Below are 24,007 nucleotides of genomic sequence, written 5' to 3' on the forward strand. Positions count from 1 at the left end.
ACTCATACAATGGAAGGGACCTTAAATTCATTTTGTGTAATCACTCATTTTTTTCTTTATTTTACTGACTCTTGCAGACCTAAGGAGATTTCCCCCTACATTTTATAAATTGCATACATACTCAAAAGAAGAAAGTATGTATGACTGAGCTATCAGTAAAAAAGTTTCTATGCATGGTGTTCCTAAGAGGTATGACCATATTATAAATTGATACTAGAAGCTTAAATATAAATACAGTCAAAACAGCATTATCACTCATGAAAACAAAAAGCTAAAATATGGAAGTGGATGAAAAACTGAAACAAAATTTGGATCCCAGAGAATCACTATAGTTGCTGAATTTGTTGATCTTAGTAGCTATATTAGTTATCTACTGTTTTGTAACAAATTACTCTAAAATTTAGATGCCTAAACAAACATTCATGCCACAGTTTCTGTATGGCATGAATGGATTCAAGGGTATGGATTCAAAGCTCAGTCTAGCTGGGCACCTTTGGATCAGGGATTTTCACAAGACTGCATTCAAAATGTTGTCTGTGGCTGCTGTCATTTTAAGGCTTGATTGGGGGAGGATTTGCTTTTAGTCTCACTCAAAATATTCTTGGCAGACCTCAGGTTCTTACTAGTTGTTGGCTAGAGATATCAGTTTATTGCCATATGAGCCTTTTCATGGGGCTGCTCAAAACATGGTATTTGGCTTCTCTCTCAGAGCAAATAATATAGATTGAGGAAAAGGTAACAAGATGGAAGCCACAATTTCTTCCTAACCTAATTTTGGAAGTGACATCCCATCACTTTTTCTGTATCCTGTTTGTTAGAAGCAATGCATTAAGTCCAGCCCAGGAGATTACATGTAAGGATATGCTTATCAGAAAATGGAGATCATTGTGGGCCTTGTTAGAGGCTGCCTACAATGATAGCTTTTAGAATCTATCATTTTAAAGGAGGAAGACACTTTGAAATGTTTAACTATATTAATTCAACTTAGTAAATTCCAGTATATCCAGAATGGTTGGAGATAAGAATATTCTAATTAATTAAATATCTATATTTTTGGTACTCATATAATCTGTATCAATTATTAAATTTAAATGTTGAGACTTCCAGTTCCAGCCAAAATGGAGTAGTTCAACTCTTTACTAGACCTCTCTTTTACAATTAAAAAGGCCTGGACATAACAAAACAAACACATGTGTAAGCCAAAAGGGTTCAGACTGGCTAAGGACCCTGGCACTTAGGGAAAAATAAAGTGGGGAGTTAATGAGGTGTATTAGGCAGTGCTAGTGGGTACCCTGTTCCTCCAGTCTCCCAGGTCACCCAGTGTAAATCTGAATTTCCAGCTCCCACCCGGCAGCAACAAGGTGGTACAAATCATTGTTCTTCTTTTGCCAGACAGTAATCAACATAGCTGAATGGAAAGCTGAATTTTCAGCCTCAGCTGGATCTGCACACTACATTCAAAGAAAATGATTGACTGCAAAAAAAAAAAAAAAAGAAAAAAGAAAAGAAAGAAGAAAAAAAAAGAAATAGAATCCAGTGTCACAATATAATCCCAACATGAAGAATCAGGACAACTATAACTTAAATAAGACAAGACAATCATCAGGCAACAGACACTGACAAAGATTACACATGGAATTTCAGAACAGAAAAATACAATAACTGACACAAAAAAAGGGATGGTTTCAATAACAAAATGAAGACAGAGAAAGGAATCAGTCAACTTGAAGGTAGAACAAGAGAATTTATCCAATTTGAACAACAGAGAGAAAGCAAATAAAAAATAAATAAGAGCCTTAGAAACCTGTGGGACAAACACAAAAGATAACATAAGTATCAGGAGCTCCCCTGGTGGCTCAGGGGAAATGAATCCTACTAGGAACCATGAGGTTGTGGATTTGATCCATGATTAAGGATCCAGTGTTGCCATGAGCTGTAGTGTAGTTTGCAGACATGGCTCAGCTCTGGCATTGCTGTGGCTGTGGCATAGGCCAGCAGCTGTAGCTCCGATTAGACCCCTAACCTGAGAACCTTTGTATGCCACAGGTGTGGCCCTAAAAAGACAAAAAAAAGATAAGTATCATTGAAGATTCAGAAAGAAAGGAAGAGATTATGCAATAGAAAATTGCTAGAAGAAAGTGATTGTCAGAAATTAGGGATGAGGGGGGAAGAAAGTGGGGTTAGTGTGACTGTAAAGGGATAGCATGACATATCTCTGTGGTGGTAGGATAGTTCTGTATCTTGATTGTGGTGATGGTTACAAACATCTATACATGATAAAGTTTTACACACACACAAACAAGCACATATAAAATTGGCGAAATGTAAAGATTTGTGGATTGCATCAATGTCAATTTCCTGGTTTCCTACCCTAAGGGAAACTGGTTGAAGGGGGCATTGGATATCTCTGTATTAGTTTTGCAACTTCCTCTGACTCTATAATTATTTAATAATTTAAAAGTTACAAATACCCAGATGCAGCTAGAGATTATCATACTAAGTGAAGTAAGTCAGAAAGAGAAAGACGTATACTATATGAAATTGGTACAACATTGTAATCAACTTCAATAAAATTGCTTTAAAATATGCAAACTTATAAGTCATTGGGATATAATGTACAGCATGGTGACTATATTTAACAACACTGTACTGTATATTTGAAGGTTGCTAAAAGAGTAGGTCTTAAAAGTGCTCATTGTAAGAAAAAATTGTAACCATGTGATATGATGGATGTTAACTAGTTAATATTTTGCAACATATACATATATCAAATCATTATGTTTCACACCATAGGCTAATACATTTTTTTTTGCTTTTTAGGGTTCCACCTTTAGCATATGGAAGTTCCCAGGCAAGGAATCGACTTGGATCTGCAGCTGCCAGCCTACGCCATAACCACAGCAATGTCAGATCTGTGCCATGTCTGTGACCTCACCATAGCTCTCAACAATGTCAGATCCTTAACCCTAATACAATATTATACATCAATTATATCTCAGCAAAAAACTAGAAAAAGTATGCTAAGTGACTTAGATAAGGCAGGAAACATCATGTACTCTATGATTCTACTATAAGAAATATCCAAAATAGGTAAATCCATAGTGTCAGAAAGCTGACTGGTGCTTGCCAGGCATTGATGGTGGGGAAACAAATTCTGACTACTAAAGTGGTGTGACAGCTTGATGGCTTTGTTTGCTTATTTTTTTTTTTTTTGGTTTTGATGGTGATGAAAATAGTTTGGAACTGGGTGTAAAATATTTTGAATGTATTGAATGAAATGGTAAATTTTATTAACTTTGCCTCAATTGAAAAAAATTATTCCTTTTGGCTTTAAATTATGTCTCTATCATTTTGAAAAAGTTAAGAATAACCCATTTCATATGCTGGGACCAACTTGTGATTACAATAGTAAAAAAATAAAATTCAAAATTAAAGAGAAGTTTTTTTGGGGGAACAAAACTCACCCAAGGTTGTTTATGACAACTAAATGTGTGAGCCTGAACAATTAATAATTTGTGGTATTATTAGAAATCTTGTTCTTAAATTCTTTAATTTTTCTTTTTATTTTTTTGTACATATGTCATAGTGGATGTTTTTGCCATACACTATGCACACTACACATTTCAGCATCTTAGCATTAAATAAATAAAATGGTGATTAGATAACATAATTGGATGAAATGTTTATAGAGAGCAATGCTGGATCCTTTAACCCACTGTGCCAGGCTGGGGATTGAACCTGTACCTCCACAGAGACCTGAGCCACAGCATTCAGATTCTTAACACACTATACCATCAGAACCTCCTCAGAGAGCTATGTTGAAAGAAAATAATAAAGTTAAGTAAAATTAAAAATAAATATCAAATTTGCACTTGTTTTTTCCTTGCTTTGGTTGCCAAAAATTTTGGAGTGAAATTTGATGTAAATTTTCAGGAGTTAAATACAATAGAACATGTGATACTAAAACATTTTAACAAACATGATTGAGATTATTCTAGTGTTTTAAGATGAATATGTGAACATCAAACCTCATTTTAGAGTAGAGAAATTTGAAGTTTTATCTCTGTGAACCCAAATGACATTCTTGAAAAATGAATTATTTTGAAATTTATAGTTCTGGCATGATATTGTTTACTAGTTATCTTTCTTTTTATGTAAATTGTAGATGAAGCACTATTTAATTGAGCTTACCAGTTGTTTCATTTGAATTAAAAATTTTATTCCATCATTGCAATTTCCCCTTTATTCTTTTTCTTATATAGTAAGTAATAAATTTCTGACATTGAAAAGCTAAACTATTATAATCTAAGATGTGAAATCCCATACTATATCTTTTGAACATCTATTATCCAACACAGTGAGATGTTATCTTCATAAACATTTTCATTCAGATAAATCTTTTTAAAAATTTTATCAGAGGAGTTCCTGTCACTGCACAGCAGAAACGAATCCAACTAGGAACCATGAGGTTTTGGGTTCGATCCCTGGCCTCACTCAGTGGGTTAAGTATCTGGCATTGCCATGAGCTGTGGTGTAGTTCACAGATGCAGCTTGGATCTGGTGTTGCTGTGGCTGTGGTGTAGGCCAGCAGCTGTAGCTCTGATTAGACCCCTAGCCTGGGAACCTCCATATGCCATGGGTGCAGCCCTAAAAAGACAAAAGACAAAAAAATTAAAAAAAAATAAATAAAATAAAATTTTATTTGATGGCTGCACCCATGGCATATGCAAATTCCTGGGCCAGAGATTGAATCTGAGCTGTGGCCTTGACCTATGCTGCAGCTGCAGCAATGCCAAATCCTTTAACCCACTGTGCTTGGCTGGGATTGAACCGCTGCATCTGCAGTAATCTAAGCCACTGCAGTCAGATTTTTAACCCACTGTGCTATGGCAGGAATTCCTTTTCAATATGAGTGGGAAAAGAAATCTCATTTGCAAAACTTTTAGGGTACAATAAAAACTTATTATCTTAGTAAGTATATTTACAATTAATTGAAGTAGCTGCAAATGTTTTGTTTGGAACAAAAATGATAATGTCTATGATTTATCAAAAATCTATTTATCCAGGAGTTCCCTGGTGGCCTAGCAGTTAAGGGTCTGGCACTGTCACTGCTGTGGTTCAAGTCATTGCTGTGGCCTGTCATGGATCCCTGGCTGGGGAACTTCTGCATGCCAAGGGCATGGCCAAAAAATTATCCATTGATCTCTGACTCATTTTTAGGTATGTAAGTTTATTGTGGATAGCTGTATATAATAATCTATATGTAAATTAGGCATACTAGCTTTGTTTTGGATTAAAGTTTTATTAAACAAATGTATAATTTTTACTTTATTTTATTTTATTTTTTATTAAACTATAGTTGATTTACAATGTTGTGCCAATTTCAGCTGTATAGCAAAGTATACTCAATCATACATATACATACTTTTTTTTGGTCTTTTTCTAGGGTTGCACCCATGGCATATGGAGGTCCCCAGGCTAGGGGTCTAATTGGAGTTCTAGTTGCCAGCCTATGCCAGAGTCACAGCAACACGGGATGCGAGCTGTGTCTGTGACCTACATCACAGTTCATGGCAATGCTGGATCCTCAAACCACTGAGCGAGGCCAGGGATCAAACCAGAAACTTCATGTTCCTAGTCGGATTCGTTAACCACTGAGCCACGATGGGAACTCCATACATTATTTTTTTTAAATATTATTTTCCATCATGGTCTGTCCTAGGAGATTGGATATAGTTCCCTGTGCTATACAGTAGAACATTGTTGTTTACCCATTCTAAATGTGATAGATTGCATCTACTATCTCTGAATTCCCAGTCCATCCCACTCCCTCCCACCTCCCCTTTGGCAACCACAAGTCTATTCTCTATGTCTGTCTGTTTCTTTTTTGTAGATAGGTTCATCTGTGACAAATTTTGGATTCCACATTTAAGGGATATAATGATATTTTCCTTTCTCTCTCTGACTTACTCCATTTAGTATGATAATCTCGAGTTGCATCCATGTTGCTATAAATGGCATTATTTCAATCTTTTTTATGGCTGAGTAGTATTCCATTGTATATATGTACAATATCTTCTTAATCTATTCATCTGTTGATGGATATATGTTGTTTCTATATCTTAGTTATCATGAATAGTGCTGCTCTGAACATAGGGGTGCATGTATCTTTTCATGAAGTTTTCTTTCTTTTTTTTTTGGCTGTGCCTGAAACATGTACAAATTTCCAAGTCAGAATTGAGCCCATGCCATAGCAGGAACCCCATCTACTACAGTGACAATGCTGGATTCTTAACCTGCTGTGTCACATGAAAATTCCTGCATGTATATTTCTGAATGATAGTTTTATCTAGATAGATGACCAGGAGTGGGATTGCTGGATCATATGGTAGTTCTATGGTTAGTTTTTTAGGAACCTCCATACTGTTTTCCATAGTGGTTGTACCAATTTATATTCCCACCAACAGTGCAGGAGTGTTCCCTTTTCTCCACACCCTTTCCAGTGTTTGTTATTTGCAGACTTATTAATGATGGCCATTCTGACAAGTATAAGGTGGTACCTCATTGTAATTTTGATTTGCATTTCTCTAATAATTAGTGATAGTGAACAATTTTTCATGTGCCTATTGGCCATCCATATGTCTTCTTTGGAGAAATGTCTATTTAGGTCTTCTGACCATTTTTTGATTGGTTTGTTTTTTTTTTATTATTGTTGAGTTGTATGAGTTATTTGCATATTTTTGAAATTAAGCCCTCATTGGTTGCTTTGTTTGCAACCATTTTCTCCCAAACTAGTTTGTCTTTTCCTTTTTTGGGTTTGTTTGTTTCTTTTTTTATGGTTTCCTTTCTGTGCAAAAGCTTAAAAGTTTGACTAGGTCATATTTGTTTATTTTTGTTTTTATTTCTATTGCCTTGGGAGACTGACATAACGAAATATTTCTTCTTCTTTTTTTTTTTTTTTTGTCTTTTTAGGCCAGCACCCATGGCATATGGAAGTTCCCAGGCTGGGGGTTGAATCAGAGCTGCAGCTGCTGGCCTACACCACAGCCACTGCAAAGTGGGATCTGAGCCACATCTGCAACCTATCTGAAAGCTCACAGCAATGCTGGATCCTTAACCCACTGAGAAAGGCCAGGGATCAAAACCAGGTCCTCATGGGTACTAGTCAGGTTTGTTACCATGACCCAAGTCAGAAACTCCTAGTAAAATATTGATAAGTTTTATGCCAGAGAATGCTTTGTATATGGTCTCTTCTATGAGTTTTATGGTGTCATGCTTTATATTTAAGTCTTTAAACCATTTTGAGTTTATTTTTGTGCATGGTGTGAAAATGTGTTCTAGTTTCGTTGATTTACATGTGGCTGTTCAGTTTTCTAGCACCACTTGCCTCCTTTGTAGGAGATTATGTTTCTGGGTTTATTTCTGGGTTCTCTATTTTGTTCCATTGATCTCTACGTCTTTTTTTTTTTTTGTACCAATACCATACAGTTTTGTCTACTGCAGCTTTGTGATATTGTCTCCAGTCTCAGAGAGTTATGCCTCCTAGTACCCTCCCCCCCCAGGATTGCTTTGGAAATTCTGGGTCTTTTATGGTTCCATATAAATTTTTGGATTTTTCTACATTAAATCTGTAGATTGCTTTAGGTGTATGGACAAAAACATGCATTTTAGCATTTACCTCTGACTCTGCTTGTGCTTTAAATACTTTCATAAGAATTTTATGTTCCTCCATAAGTAAAGCACACTTCATCCTGTCACAGACACATTTAGCATACATGGAACTACCACAGGCCCAGCCAACATATTTTAGACAACCTCATAAGAACCTTAGGTCTCACCGCATGAACTCCTCAATGATGGGTACAAGCCACATGTGGATTTTGATGATTTCCCAACTTTATTGGTTTAATATAAACAATTGTATTACCAGGGTTTTTGGACAGTCTCTTTTTGTTAGAGGCTGTATTTTAGGACAGACTGCAATGGTATGTCAAATGTTGGACTATTCTGAATGCTTCTAGGTACTAACCCTGGAAGAGCCTATAATTTTTTTTGGGGGGGGACTATCTTTGTCTGATTTTGGTATCAGGATGATGCTGGCTTCACAGAATAAGTTCAATAGCTTTTTTTCCTTTCAGTTTTTTTGACTCACTTTAGAAATACAGGTGTTAACTCTTCTCTAAATTTTTGAGAAAATTAAAAAAAAGAAATATATATGGAGAGGGCTCAAATTAATGAGAAGTAAAAAAGTGGAAGTTATGACTCACACAACAGAAATGCAAAGAGTCATAAAATACTACTATGAACAACCACATGCCAATAAAATGGACAACCTAGAAGAAATGGACAAATTCTTAGAGATACATAGTATCTCAAAATGAACCAGAAATAAATAGAAAATAGGAAAAGACCAATTACAAGTAATGATATTAAATCAGCAATATCAATATTACTTTTATCCTTAGCAATGTCTTTTTAAATATTCAATCTGTTTTAAACAAAAGACATTTGATTCTGTCATTGTCTTTTAACCAAACACACTTGAGACAGTCTTTAATTTCAATATATTTTGAAATATAAAAAGCATTTACAGAGAAAATGACAGGGAATACTGACCTTTTATGCAAAAATCAATATAATACTTCAGGATGAGAGGAAGTTGGTAACAAAATAATTTAATTTTGAATTGGGGTATATAATTCAAAGCCAGAAAAACTGCACATTCCCACTATTAGGATAAACACAAGCTATCTAGTAGTCTTACCTTATTCACTAGAATTGGTTTAAAAATTTTCTCCCATAAATTGTTTGAAGTTGAATACAAGAGAAAGTTTTGTTATTCTCTAAACATATGGAGAAATTTTTTAAAAAAGCAAAAAACAAAAAATGGGGTTCCCATTGTGGTGCAGCAGAAACGAATCCGACTAGGAACCTTGAGATGTGGGTTTGATCCCTGGCCTTGCTCAGTGGGTTAAAGATATGGTGTTGCTATGAGCTGTGGTGTAGGCACAGCTCAGATCCTGCATTGCTGTGGCTCTGGCATAAGCTGGCAGCTGTAGCTCTGATTGGAACCCTAGCTTGTGATCCTCCATATGCCGCTGGTGCAGCCCTTAAAAAAAAAAAGCAATAAATAAATAAATAAACATATGGAGAAATAAAGTAGGGATTTTAATTTCATTATTACATTTGTAAAGGTAGGCAACTTTAAACAAATATTAAAAATAAAATAGCATAAAATAACTTAGAATTATTAAAAAAGTTTTAAAGGCTCAGAAGTTTAGGATGTATTAATGTCTAAAGATTGAATTGCTAAGGAGTTCCTGTCATGGCACAGTGGTTAATGAATCCGACAAGGAATCGTGAGGTTGCGGGTTCGGTCCCTGGTCTTGCTCAGTGGGTTAAGGATCCAGCATTGCCATGAGCTATGGTGTAGATTGCAGATGTGGCCCAGATCCCATGTTGCTGTGGCTCTGGTGTAGTCCAGCTGCTACAGCTCCGATTCGATCCCTAGCCTGGGAACCTCCATATGCTGCTGGTGCGACCCTCAAAAGACAAAAAAAAAAAAAAAAAAATTGAATTGCTAATGAAAATGTTTAAATACAATTTTTTTTCTCTTCTCTTATAAACCCTTTAATTCCATCCTCTTCTTAAATCTACCAGTAATTTTAGTGCATGTTCACACATAATGTCTAAGTTAGTATATTGTTGAAAGGAGTAAGTGTATAATTGAAGATCTAAACATTTATGATTTTTGTCAAAAGACTTGTGAATTTTACCTCATTTTTTTAAGTAATTGAAATATAGGAGTTCCCGTCGTGGCGTAGTGGTTAACAAATCTGACTAGGAACCATGAGGTTGTTGGTTTGATCCCTGCCCTTGCTCAGTGGGTTAATGATCCAGCGTTGCCATGAGCTGTGGTGTAGGTTGCAGAGCGGCTCGGATCCCAAATTGCTGTGGCTCTGGCGTAGGCTGGTGGCTACAGCTCCGATTCGACCCTTAGCCTGGGAACCTCCATATGCCACAGGAGCGGCCCAAGAAATAGCAAAAAGACAAAAAAAAAAAAAAAAAAGAAATATAGTTGATTTACAATATTATGTTAGTTTCAGGTATACAGCATATTGATTTAATATTTTTGTAGTCCAATCTCCATTTAAAATGGTTAAAAAACAATGGCTTTTTTTCCCTGTGCTGTACAGTATATATTGCTTTTCTATTTTATACATAGTAGTTTGTACTCTTAATTCCATTTCCCTATCTTGCCTTTTTCCCCTCCCCTCTTCCCCCTGGTATCCACTAGTTTGTTTTCTATACCTCTGAGTCTGTTTCTGTTTTGTTGTGTACATTCATTTGTTTTAACTTTTAGATTCTGCATGTAAGTGATAATATACAATGTTTCTTTCTCAGTCTGACTTCTCTAAACATAATACTTTCTAGGTCCATCCATATTGTTGCAAATGGCAGAATTTCATTCTCTTTTAAGGTTGAGTACTATTCCATGTTATATATATATATATCATATATATATATATATATATATGACATCTTTATTCATTCATCTGTTTTTTAATAATGATTTTTTCCCATTATGGCTGGTTTACAGTGTTCTGTCAATTTTCTACTATACAGCAAGGTGACCCAGTCACCCATACATGTATACATTCTTTTTTCTCACATAATCATGCTCCATCATAAGTGACTAGCTATAGTTCCCAGTGTTATACAGCACGATCTCATTGCTTATCCATTCCAAAGGCAATAGTTTGCATCTATTAATTATTCATTCATCTGTTGATGGACACAGGTTGCTTCCATATTTTCAGTATTGTAAATAATACTTCTATGAACATTGGGATGCATGCATCTTTTTGAATTAGTGTTTTGTTTTTTATTTTTGGATGTATAGCCAGCAGCAGAAATGATGGATCTTATAAGGTAGTTCTATTTTTTGTTTTTTGAGGAAACTCCATGCTCTTTTTCATAATGGCTGCATCAATTTACATTCTCCCCAACAGTGTGGAAAGGCTCCTTTTTATCTGCATCATCACCAACGTTTGTTATTTGCAGGCTTTATTTTTTTTTTTCATTTTAGGGCCACACCCATGGCATATGGAAGTTTCCAGGCTAGGGTTTGAATCATGGCTGCTGCTGCTGGCTTACACCACAGCCACAGCAACTCAAGGTCCAAGCTGCATATACAACCTATACTGCAGCTCATGGCAACATCAAATCCTTAACCCACTGAGAGGGGATAAGGATTGAATCTGCATCCTCATAGATACTAGTTGGATTTGTTATTGCTGAGCCACAATAGGAACTCCTATTGGTAGGCTTTGTATTGATAGCAGTTTTGACAGTTGTGAAATGATATTTCATTGTTGTTTTAATTTACATCTCTCTAATAATTAGCAAAGATTAACATTTTTTCATGTGCTTGTTAGCCATCTGCATGTCATCTTTATAAAAATGTATATTCAGGTCTACTGCCCATTTTTTAAATGGCTTTTTTTTTAATATTGAGTTGTATGAGTTTTCATATGTTTTGTATATTATCCACTTACCTGCCATAGCATTTGCAAATATTTTCCGTTATTTTTTAGGTTGTTTTTTTAAATTTCATCAATGGTTTCCTTTGCTGTGGTAAATTTTTTAAGTTTAATTAGGTCCCATTTGTTTAATTTTGCTTTTGCTTCCTTTGTCTGTGGAGACAGATCCAAAAAAAAATTGCTACAATTTATGTCAAAGAATGTTCTTCCTGTGATCTCTTCTAGAGTTTCATGTTTTGAGGTTTTACATGTACATTTTTAATATATTTTGAGTTTATTGTTGTAAATGGTATTAGAAAATATTCTAATCTCATTCTTCCACATGGAGCAGTCCAGTACCCAGTATCACTTTTTTAAAGTTTATATGATTTTTATTTTTCCATAATAATTTACAGTGTTCTGTCAATTTCTACTGTAGAGCAGAGTATGTAGAGCAGAAATGATTCTTTACAGCATCATTTATTTAAAAGAATGTCTTTTCTTTGTGATATATTCTTTTTTCCCCACATTCTTTTTTTATTACTCAATGAATTTATTACATTTATATTTGTACAATTATCAGCACAATCCAGTTTTGTAGTATCTCAGTCCCACACCCCGAGCACATCTCCCCAATTCCCAACCTCCCTCCTTTGGAAACCGTGAATTTTTCAAAGTCTGTGAGTCATTATCTGTTCTGCAAAGAAGTTCATTCTTTCCTTTTATAAGATTCCACATGTAAGTGATAGCATTTGATGTTGGTCTCATTGACTGACTTCACATAGCATGATAATTTCTAGGTCCATCCATGTTGCTAAAAATGCCATTATTTCTTTCCTTTTAATGGTTGAGTAATATTCATCATGTATATGTACCACATATATATATATATTATTTTATTTTTTATTACTCAGTGAATTTATTACATTTATAGTTGTACAATGATCATCACAATCCAATTTCACAGGATTTCCAACCCACAACCCAAGCACAATCCCCACCCCACCAACTGTCTCCTTTGGAAACCATAAATTTTTCAAAGTCTGTGAGTAATTATCTGTTCTGAAAATTTCTATTTTTTTAATTTTTTTATTTTCCCACTGTACAGCAAGGGGATCAAGTTATCCTTACATGTATACATTACAATTACATTTTTTCCTCCACCCTTTGTTCTGTTGCAACATGAGTATCTAGACAAAGTTCTCAATGCTATTCAGCAGGATCTCCTTGTAAATCTATTCTAAGTTGTGTCTGATAAGCCCAAGCTCCCAATTTCATTGTGTCTTTTTTTCAGATTCCACATTCAGTGAAATCGTTTGATGTTGGTGTCTTATTCTCTGACTGATTTCACTTAGCATGATAATTTCTAGGTCCATCCATGTTGCTAAAAATGCTGGTATTTTGTTTCTTTTGATGGCTGAGTAATATTCCATTGTGTATATATGTACCACTTCTTGATCCACTCCTCTGTTGATGGACATTTAAGTTGTTTCCATGTCTTGGCTATTGAAAATAGTGCTGAAATGAACATCGGAGTACATGTGTCTTTGCGAGTCATGGTTTTCTCTGGATAGATGTCCAGGAGTGGGATTCCTGGATCAAATGGTAGTTCTATGCTTAGTTTTCTGAGGAATCTCCCTACTGTTTTCCACAGTGGATGCACAAATTTTCATTCCCACCAACAGTGCAATAGGGTTCCTTTTTCTCCGCACCTTCTCTAGCACTTTATTGTTTGTAGATTTTTGATGATGGCCATTCTGGCTGGTGGAAGGTCATACCTCATAGTGGTTTTGATTTGCATTTCTCTAATAATGAGTGATGCTGAACATCTTTCCATGTGTTTTTTGGCCATCTGTATGTCTTCTTCGGAGAACTGTCTGTTTAAATCTTCTGCCCATTTTTTAATTGGGTTGTTTGTTTTTTTGGTATTGAGCAGTAGAAGGAGTTTATCAATTTTGGAAGATTAATCCCTTGTCAGTGGATTCACTTGCAAAGATTTTCTCCCATTCTGTGGATTGTCTTTTTGTGTTGTTTAGGGTTTCCTTTGCTATGCAGAAACTTTGAAGTTTGATTGGGTCCCATTTGTTTGTTGTTGTTTTTACTGTCATTACCCTAAGAGGTGGATCTGAGAAGATTTTGCAGTTGCTTATGTCAGCGAGTGTTTGGCCTATGTTTTCCTCTAAGAGTTTTAGAGTGTCTGGTCTTATATCTAGGTCTTTCATCCATTTGGGGTTTATTATCATGTATGGTGTTAGGGAGTGTTCTAGTTTCATTTTTTTCCATGTGGCTGTCCAGTTTTCCCAGCACCACTTATTGAACAAGCTCTCTTTTCTCCATTGTATCTTCTTGCCTCCTTTGTCATAGATGAGTTGGCTGTAGGTGCATGGGTTGAATTCTGGGCTTTCTATCCTGTTCCACTCATCTGCATGTCTGTCTTTGTGCCAGTACCATATGGTTTTGATGACTGTTGCTTTGTAGTATAGTGTGAAGTCCAGGAGCCTGATTCCTCCAGCTCCATTTTTCTTTTTCAGGATGTCTTTGGCTATCCTGGGTCTTTTGTGCTTCCAAACAAACTTTAAAATATTTTGTTCGAGTTCAGTGAAAAATGTCCTTCGTAATTTGATAGGGATTGCATTGAATCTGTAGATTGCCTTAGGTAGTATAGTCATTTTGATAATATTAACCCTTCCTATCCAAGAGCATGGTATGTCTTTCCACCTATTTGTGTCATCTTTGATTTCTTTCTTCAGTGGCTTAGAGTTTTCAGAGTACAGGTCTTTTGTCTCTTTAGGTAGGTTTACTCCTAGGAATTTTATTCTTTTGGATGTGATGGTAAATGGGATGGATTCCCTAATTTCTCTTTCTGCTCTTTCATTGTTGGTGTATAGAAATGCTGTCGATTTCTGTGTATTGATTTTGTATCCTGCGACTTTGCCAAATTCATGGATGAGCTCTAACAGTTTTCTGGTAGAGTCTTTAGGATTCTCTATGTACAGTATCTTGTCATCTGCAAATAGGGATAGTTTACTTCTTCCTTTCCAATTTGGATTCCTTTTATTTCTTTTACTTCTCTGATTGCTGTGGCTAGGATTTCCAAAACTATCTTGAAGAGTAGTGGCGGGAGCAGACATCCTTATCTTGTTCCTGATCTCAGCGGGAATTCTTTCAGCTTTTCACCATTAAGAATGATGTTGGCTGTGGGTTTGTCATATACTGCCTTTATGATGTTGAGGTAGGTTCCCTCTGTGCCCACTTTCTGAAGGGTTTTTATCAGAAATGGGTGTTGGATTTTGTCAAAGGCTTTTTCTGCGTCTATTGAGAGGATCATATGGTTTTTTTATCTTCACTTTGTTAATGTGGTGTGTCACACTGATTGATAGGTGGGTATTGAAGAGTCCTTGCATCCCTGGGATAAATCCCACTCGATCATGATGTACAATCCTTTTAATGTATTGTTGGATGCTGTTTGCTAGGATTTTGTTGAGGATTTTTGCATTGATATTCATCAGTGAAATTGGCCTGTAGTTTTTTTTTTTGTGGAATCTTTGTCTGGTTTTGGTACCAGGGTGATGGTGGCCTCATAGAATGAGTTTTGGAGTGTCTCTTCCTCTGCAATTTTTTGAATAGTTCAAAAGGATAGATGTTAGCTCTTCTCTAAGTGTTTGATAGAATTCACCTGTGAAGCCTTCTGGTCCTGGACTTTTGTTTGTTGGAAGTTTTTTAATTACAGTTTCATTTCATTTCTGTGATTGGTCCATTCATCTTTTCTATTTCGTCTTGATTTAGTCTTGGAAGATTGTACCTTTCTAAGAATTTGTCCATTTCTTCTAAGTGTTCCATTTTATTGACGTATAGTTTCATATAGTAGTCTCTTATGATCCTTTGTATTTCTGTGATGTCTGTTGTTATTTCCCTTTTACATTACTAATTTTATTGATTTGAGTCCTCTCTCTTTTATTCTTGATAAGTCTGGCTAAGGGTTTATCAATTTTGTTGATCTTTTAAAAGAACCAAATTTTAGTTTCTTTGGTCCTTTCTATGGTTGTTTTCATTTCTTTTTCATTGATTTCTGCTCTGATCTTTATGATTTCTTTCCTTCCACTAACTTTAGGTCTTATCTGTTCTTCTCTCTGGAGCTGCTTTAGATGTAAAGTTAGCTTGTTTATGTTTATTTGAGCTATTTCTTGTTTCCCGAAGAGGGCTCGTATTGCTATAAACTTTCCTCTTAGAACGGCTTTTGCTGCATCCCATAGGTTTGGAGTGTCATATCTTTGTTGTCATTTGCTTCTAGGTATTTTTTAATTTCCTCTTTGATTTCCTCAGTGATCAATTGGTTATTTAGTAGCATGTTGTTGAGTCTCCACGTGTTTGTGTTTTTTGCAGTTTTTTTTCTTGTTGCTGATGTCCAGTCCTATAGCATTGTGGTTGGAAAAGATGCTTGATATGATTTCAATTTTCTTAAAGTTACTGAGGTTGGATTTGTAGCCCAGGATGTGATCAAACTTAGAGAATGTTCCATGTGCACTTGAGAAGAATGTGTATTCTGTTGCTTTTGGATGGAATGTCCTGTAAATATCTATTAATTCCATCTGGACTAATGTTTTATTCAGGGCCTGTGTTTCTTTATTGATTTTTTGTCTGGTTGATCTGTCCAGTGCTGTAAGTGGGGTGTTAAAGTCCCCCACTATGATTGTGTTATTGCTGATTTCTCCTTTAAAGTTTTTAGGAGTTGCCTTATATATTGTGGTGAACTTAGGTTTGGTGCATAGATATTTAAAATTGTTATATCTTCTTGGATTGATCCTTTGATCATTATGTAGTGACCTTATTTGTCCCTTAAAATATTCTTCATTTTAAAGTCTATTTTGTCTGATATGAGTGTTGCTACTTCAGCTTTCTTTTCATTCCTGTTTGCATGAAATATTGCCTTCCATCCTCTCCCTTTCAATTTGTATGTGTCCCTAGAAGTGAAGTGGGTCTCTTGAAGATAGAATATATATGGGTCTTGTTTTTGTCCATTCAGCCAGTCCATGTCTTTTGGTTAGGGCATTTAATCCATTAACATTCAAGGTAATTACTGATGTGTGTTCTTATAGCCATTTTATTAATTGCTTTGGATTTGTTTTTGTTGCTCTTTTTTCTTCCCTTCTCTTGTTCTCTCCCCTTGTGGTTTGATGACAGTCTTTAGTGTTGTATTTGAGTTGATTTATCTTATTTGTTTGTGTATCAATTGTAGATTTTTGGGTTGAAGTTATCTTGAATTTCTGATAGAAGAGTCTATATGTATATGAGATTGTTTTAAGTTGTTGGTCTCTTAATTGCAAGTGCATCTCCAGTGTCCTGCATTTGTGCCCTCCTCTTGTCAGGATTTCTGATTCTGGTGGCATAATTGTGCATGGATGATTTCGTATCTTTACTGTGTATATACTTTTACTGGTGAGCCTTTTCATTTGCGGCATTTTTGTTTCTGGTTGCAACATCTTCTTTTCTGCCTAGAGAAGTTCCTTTAGTATTTGTTGTAAAGCTGGTTTAGTGTTGCTGAATTCTCTTAGCTTTTGCTTATCTGTGAAGCTTTTGCTTTCTCCTTCAAATCTGAATGAGAGCCTTCCTGGGTAAAGTAATCTTGGTTGGAGGTTTTGTCCTCTCATCATGTTAAATGTATCATGCCACTCCCTTCTGGCCTGCAGAGTTTCTGCTGAAAAATCTGATGATAACCTTATTGGGGTTTCCTTGTATGTTATTTGTTTCCTTTCCCTGGCAGCTTTCAAGATTTCCTCTTTGTCTTTAATTTGGTCAGTTTGATTAATATGTGTCTTGGTGTATTCCTCCTTGTGTTTATTTTATACGGCAGTCATTGTGCTTCCTGGATTTGAGTGATTGGTCCTTTTCCCATGTTAGGGAAGTTTTTGGATTTTATCTCTTCGAATATTTTTTCTGTCCTCTTCTCTCTCTCTTCTCCTTCTGGCACCCCTATAATGCAGATGTTGGTGAATTTGCCATTGTCCCAGAGTTCTCTGAGACTCTCTTCATTTGCTTTCAATCTTTTTCTCTTTTCTGTTCCACATCCATAATTTCTACTAATCTGTCCTCTACCTTGCTTATTCGTCCTTCTGCCTCCTGTATTCTGCTGTTAGCTGCTTCTAGTGAATTTTTTATTTCAGTTATTGTACTTTGCCTCTCTTCTCGTTTAAGTTTTATATCTTGTATGTTTTTGCTCATTGTTTCCTGTAAGTTATCCATCTTTGCCTCCAGTTTATTTCCAATGTCTTACATAATTTTCAGCATCAACAGTCTAAAGTCTTTTTCCTGGAAGCTGAGAATCTCTTCCTCATTTAGCTGATTTTCTGGGGTTTTTCCTTTCTCCCTCATCTGAGTTATAGTTCTCTGTATTTTCTTTGTTATAGGTTTTTGGTGTGGTGATCTTTTTACAGATAATAGAGTTGTAGCCTCTTTAACTTCTGGTGTCTGCCTCCCTTGTGGCTGAAATTTGTAAGGGGGCTTGCTGTAGGCTTCCTGATAGGAGGAAGATGTTTGCTCACTGGTAGTTGGATATGATTCTTAGCCTGATGGGTGGGGCTTTGTCTCTGGATAGAATTAGAGGTGGGATTAAAGACCTGGGGGGGTCTTTAGGCAGCATTTTTACTGAAGGGCAGGGCTCTGATCCCACTTGGATTGTTGTTTGTCGTGGGGCTTTTCAGCACTGATGGGTGGGGCCACATTTTCCCAAGATGACCACCTCTGGAGAAAGGCACACTGCTGAATATTCCTGAGGGTTTTGCTTCCAATGTCCTTCCCTCACAATAAGAGACATTCACCCCTGTTTTTCCAGGATGTCTTCCAAGAACTGCAGTCAGGTTTGACCCAGATTCCTATGGAGTCTTTGCTTTGTCGTGGGACCCAGTGCATGCGAAAGTCTGTGTGCACCTTTATGAATGGGGTCTCTGTTTCCCCCAGTCCCTTGGAGCTCCTGCACACAAGCCCCACTGGCCCTCAATGCCAGATGCTCCTGGAGCTCTTTCTCCCAGTGCCAGATCCCCACACATGGGAGTTTGAATCAGGGCTCAGAACTCTCACTCCTGTAGGTGAGTCTCTGTGAACCAGTTAGTTTCCAATCTGTGGGTCTTTCCACCTGGGAGTTATGGGGTTGCTTATATCACATAATTGCCCCTCCTACCTCTTGATGTGGACTTCTCTTTTTCTTTTGGAGTAGGATAGCTTTCTTAAGGTTTTCAGTCCATTTTGTTGAATATTCCTCAGCCTTTAGTTGTGAATTTTGTTGTTTTTAGGAGAGAAGTTGAGCTCCAGTCCTTCTATTCTGCCATCTTAATCCCATCTCCTAGAAACAACATTTCTATACATTAATTTTATAACCTTTGATTTCACTGAATTCATTAATTAGTTCTAAAAGTTTCTTTGGTGGAGTCTTTGGGGTTTGTATATATAGTATCACATCATCTGCAAATAGTGACTGTTTTGCTTCTTCCTGTCCAAATTTGATGAACTTATCTCTTTGTCTTATGTGATTGCTGAGGCTATAACTTCTATTTTTAATACAACTGGCTAGAGTGGGCATCCTTGTCTTATTCCTGATCTTAGGGGAAAAGTTTTTGGATTTTCACCATTGAGTATTTATTTAGCTGTGGTTTTGTTACTTATGGCTTTTGTTATATTGAATTATGTTCCGTTTATACCCATTGTGTTTGGAATTTTTTTTTCTTAAATGGATGTTGAGTTTTATCAAATGCTCTTTCTATAACATTTGAGATGATTACACAATTTTTATCTTTCATTTTCTTAACGTGGTGTATCATGTCATTTTATTTTAGGATATTAATCCATTCTTACATATCTGGAGTAATCCAACTTGAAGATGGTGTATGATTCTTTTAATGTATCAGTGAATTTAATTTGATAATTTTTTTGAAGATTTTTGCATCTACGTTCATCGTTGATGTTGGTCAGTAATTTTCTTTTTCTGTGATTTTATGGTTTTTATATCAGGGAGATGCTGGCCTTGTAGAATAATATTGGAAGAATTTCTTTCTCTTCAATTTTTTGGAGTTTGAGATGGATGTTAACAATATTTAAATGTTTGGTAGAATTCAGCTGTGAAGCCATCTGGTTCTGTACTTTTTTCCTTGGGAATTTTTTAAAAAATTATTGATTCAATTACATTACTGGTAATTTGTTCATATTTTCTTTTCCTGATTCAATCTTGGGAGATTTTACATTTCTAGGAATTTATTCTATATTGTGTATTTTATAGGTGTATAATTTTTGTAATAACATCTTATGATCTTTTGTATTTGTCAAAGGATCATAAGGAGGAAGAGGTGTCAGTAGTAATGCCTTTTCTTTCAGCTTTGATTTTATTAATTTGGGTTAACTCTCTTTTTTCTTGATAAGTCTGCCTAAAGATTTATCAATTTTGTTTATCTTTTCAAAGAATCAGCTCTTAGTTTCATTGACCTTTTCTACATCTTTTCAGTACCTATTTCATTTATTTCTGGTCTGATCTTTATGATTTCTTTCCACTTACTAACTTCAGGTTTTGTATATTCTTCTTTTTCTTGTTCCTCCAAGTAAAATGTTAGATTGTTTTTAAGATTTTTCTTACTTCCTGAGGTTGATTTATACCACTATAAACTTTCCTCTTTGAAGTAATTTAGCTGCATCCCATAGATTTTTAAAATTTTCATTTGTCCCCAGGTATCTTTTTATTTCTTCCCTGATTTCTTCAGCAATCCATCAGTTGTTTAATGGCATATTATTTAGCCTCAATACTTGTTAGTTTCTAGTTTTTTATTGTGGTTGATATCTACTCTTATACCATTGTGTTTGAAAATTTGCTTTGTATTTTTTTCAATCTTCTTAAATTTATTGAGATATTGGTTATTGAGATATTGAGACGTGTTTGGTCTCCTGGCATGTAATCTATCCTGGAGATGTTCCATGTATACTTGAAAAGACTGTATTTTGCTGCTTTGGGATAGACTATATATATATATATATATATATATATATATAGTCTAATGTTCCCTTTAAGGCCAGTATTTTTCTGTTTGGATGATCTGTCCATTGATATAGATGTAGTGTGAAAGACCCCTATTGTTATGGTGTTACTGTCAAATTTTCCCTTTATATTTAATATTTGCTTTATATCTTTAGGTGATCCTATGCTGATGCATATATATTTATAATTGCTATATCTTCTTGTTGGATTGTATCCTTAATGATTATGTAATGGTCTTCTTTGTCCTTTGTAAGACTCTTTGTTTTAAATCTATTTTATATAATGTAAGTATTGCCATCTCAGTTTTCTTTTTTTCCCCACATTTGCATGGAGTATCTTTTTCTATCCTTTCAGTTCAATCATTGTGTGTCTTCAGATCCAAAGTGACTCTCTTGTAGGCAGCATATATATGGTTTACATATATCTTGTTTTTTTCTCCATTAGCCACTATGTGTTTTTTTATTGGAGCATTTATTTCATTTACATTTAAAGTAATAATTGACAGCTATGTACTTATTGTCATTTTATTAATTGTTTTCTGGTTGTTTTTGTATTTCTTCTCTGTTCCTTTCTTCTCTTGTTCTTTACCTTTGTGATTCGCTGACTTTCTTTAGTGGTCCGTCTTTATTCCTTTCTCTTTATCTTTTGTGTATTTGTTATAAGTTCTTGCTTTGTGGATACCATGAGGCTTATATATAAAAACCTATGTAGACAGAAGTCTATTTTAAATCAATGGTTACTTAGGTTTGACTGTATGCTCAAAGCACTACATGTTTACTCTCCATCCCCAATGTTTCATGATTTGACTTTATATTTCACATATTTTAATTTTGTGTATTACTTAGTTGATTGTTTTAGATATAGATGATTTTTGTCTTTTAACATTTATGTTAGGTTTATATGTAGTTGATTTCTTATATTTACTATATGCCTCCAACCAGTGATATTTTTCTTTCATAATTTTCTTACTTTTAACATTTTTTTTGTCTATTTAAAAACGTTCCTTTTACTTTTTTTGGTCTTTTTGTCTTTTCTAGGGCTGCACCTGTGGCATATGGGGGCTCCCAGGCTAGGGGTCTAATCGGAGTTGTAGCTGCTGGCCTATGCCAGAGCCACAGCAACACCAGATCCGAGCCACGTCTGTGACCTGCTCATGGCAATGCTGGATCCTTAACACAAGGATTAAGTCAGTTATATTTAAATTTACATTATTACACTGTTCAATGCTTATGTGAAAGTGCCAGAGAAATTTTATGGAATTTTTTCCATCTAAAGATTTTGGGAACTTTCTTTTTACCTGTATTTTCTGATATTTGGATGATTAGATTTTATTTAATTCCATTAGAGACTCATGATCCTTCCAATAAATTCTTTTGATCAGGTTAGCCAGAATTAATTCTATTATCTGTAACCAAAAAACATATGATGATATGTAAAATAGTCTTTTTTTTTGCTTTTTAGGGCCATACCTGCAGCATATGGAATTTCCCAGGCTAGGGGTTGAATCAGAGTTACACCACAGCCACAGCAATGTAGGATCCTTAATTCACTGAGGCCAGGGATTGAACATGCATCCTCATGGATCCTAGTTGGTTTCATTAACTGCTGAGCCATGAATGGGACTCCCTAAAATAGTCTTAAATAGTGGCTCATAGGCAACAAAATCTCAAGGAAACATGTGTTATTTGGAATTGGTATCTAGCTAAGATAAGGAATAAAGTTTTTAAACATTCCTCCACATTTCAGCTTATAGTTTGCAGTGATAAAACAGCTAATTAATTTAGTGCATGTGGTGGCCTAAGACCAGGACCCACTAAAGACAAACATCTGGAGTATTTGCCAGGGAATAATGTAAAGGAAATTAGAAACATTGAGATCCCAAAATACTGTGTGTATTTCTGATGTCTCACGGATAATTTAAAGAAAGAGAACTAAAAGCTTAAGTCCTAAAATTCTTGACTCAGGATTTTTATGACTGGCAAAACTGTAGGAAGGAGCTACCTGACAATTGAACTCCACTGTGGATTATACTTCTTAAATTAAAATACTTGTTGAATTCTTAGCCCTACATGATTTCTTATATAGAAGTTAAAAAACTACTTGGAAAAAAATGATATCCTGACAGAAAGAATGGCAGTATATACTTGATTTAGGGGATTTGGATATTTGCAAACTACGCAGATTCTCTAATGCCTTCCTCACTATGTCTACCATGTCTGAGAAAATGGTACCTCACTTGAACTAGCACTGGGCTACTGAAAAGGCCATCTTGTCCAACTGAGTGTTTATTTCATTTTAGTTTAATTTATTTTTTGCTGCAGTGGAAACTTTCAGATAAGCATTAATATATGACTTTACTATGGTATGATTTGGGGCCCATTTGGAAAAGTTCACCCTCTACCCCTTCTTCAATAATTCTAATCATTTGTATTCTTTTCAAATACCTGACTTTCTGACCAGACTGTTAGTGACTGCTTATTAATGAGTGTATACTCTGACCTTAGGCTATTTTGCCTTCTAGTCAAAATAAACATGAATATATTCTTCTTAAAGCTCTGCCCTTTGTGGGTCTTTTTCTTCTCTGTTGGTCTTCACTTCTCCTGAGTGAGGTTATGATGCCACATCTGTCCACTTTGGGCAGGAATTATCATAAAAAAGCCATATATATAAAACTTAATTCATCTTAGTTCAACACCTCATAAGTAGATTGGTGCAACCTGAGAGAGATACAATAGTGTGACAGAAAATGTATTCCACAGGGGGCAAGCAAATTGCTAGTGCTACTTATTAGGGCCTTTAAGGTGGGCTTACCATGAATATCCTATGCAATACTTCCACTTGATGATTGAGTACTGTATAGATCCATGGATCTGATTGCACATAATTCATGTCATGAAGTTCAGGTCATAAGGTCACCTGACATTCAGTCTTCACCAGAGTCCAGTAATAAATCAGAATCTGGTTCTCATTTTTTCATTCAGCTTATAGTATATTGAGTGTTCATTATATGCCAGGCACTACTATTCTAGGCTCTCTGGGGTGCAACAACAAATAAGGCAAACAAGATTCTTGCCCCCCTGGAGCTTACATTCTAGTGGTGGGACACAGATAATATATAAGCAACCAAGTAGATAAAAAATAAAAATTTCAGATACTGATAAGTATTTAAAAAAGGTAAAATAATTTATTGTGAGCTCTGAGTTGCAAGACCCTTAATATTTTGACATCAGGATATACAAACCTAATATAGCCATACATGCTTAAGAAATATTAATCATTTTTTAATGTGGTCTCTGAGCACCAATGTGATTATAAACATAAATACTAACTTGGACACTAAAAGCTTATGACACATATCCAGTTAATTCAGGAAACTGTTAGAACGTCTCTGAAGTGAAAACCAAAAATTCTTTCTTTTTTCTTTTTAGGTCCACACCTGTGGCATATGGAAGTTCCCAGGCTAGGAGTCAAA

General features: G+C 35.4%; 1 pseudogene; it reads right to left on the reverse strand.

The window, feature by feature from the left end:
* On the reverse strand, window positions 1,314-19,468 carry LOC100521056 (annotated as a pseudogene).

Source organism: Sus scrofa, chromosome X (assembly GCF_000003025.6).
Source record: "Sus scrofa isolate TJ Tabasco breed Duroc chromosome X, Sscrofa11.1, whole genome shotgun sequence".
Lineage (NCBI taxonomy): Eukaryota > Metazoa > Chordata > Mammalia > Artiodactyla > Suidae > Sus > Sus scrofa.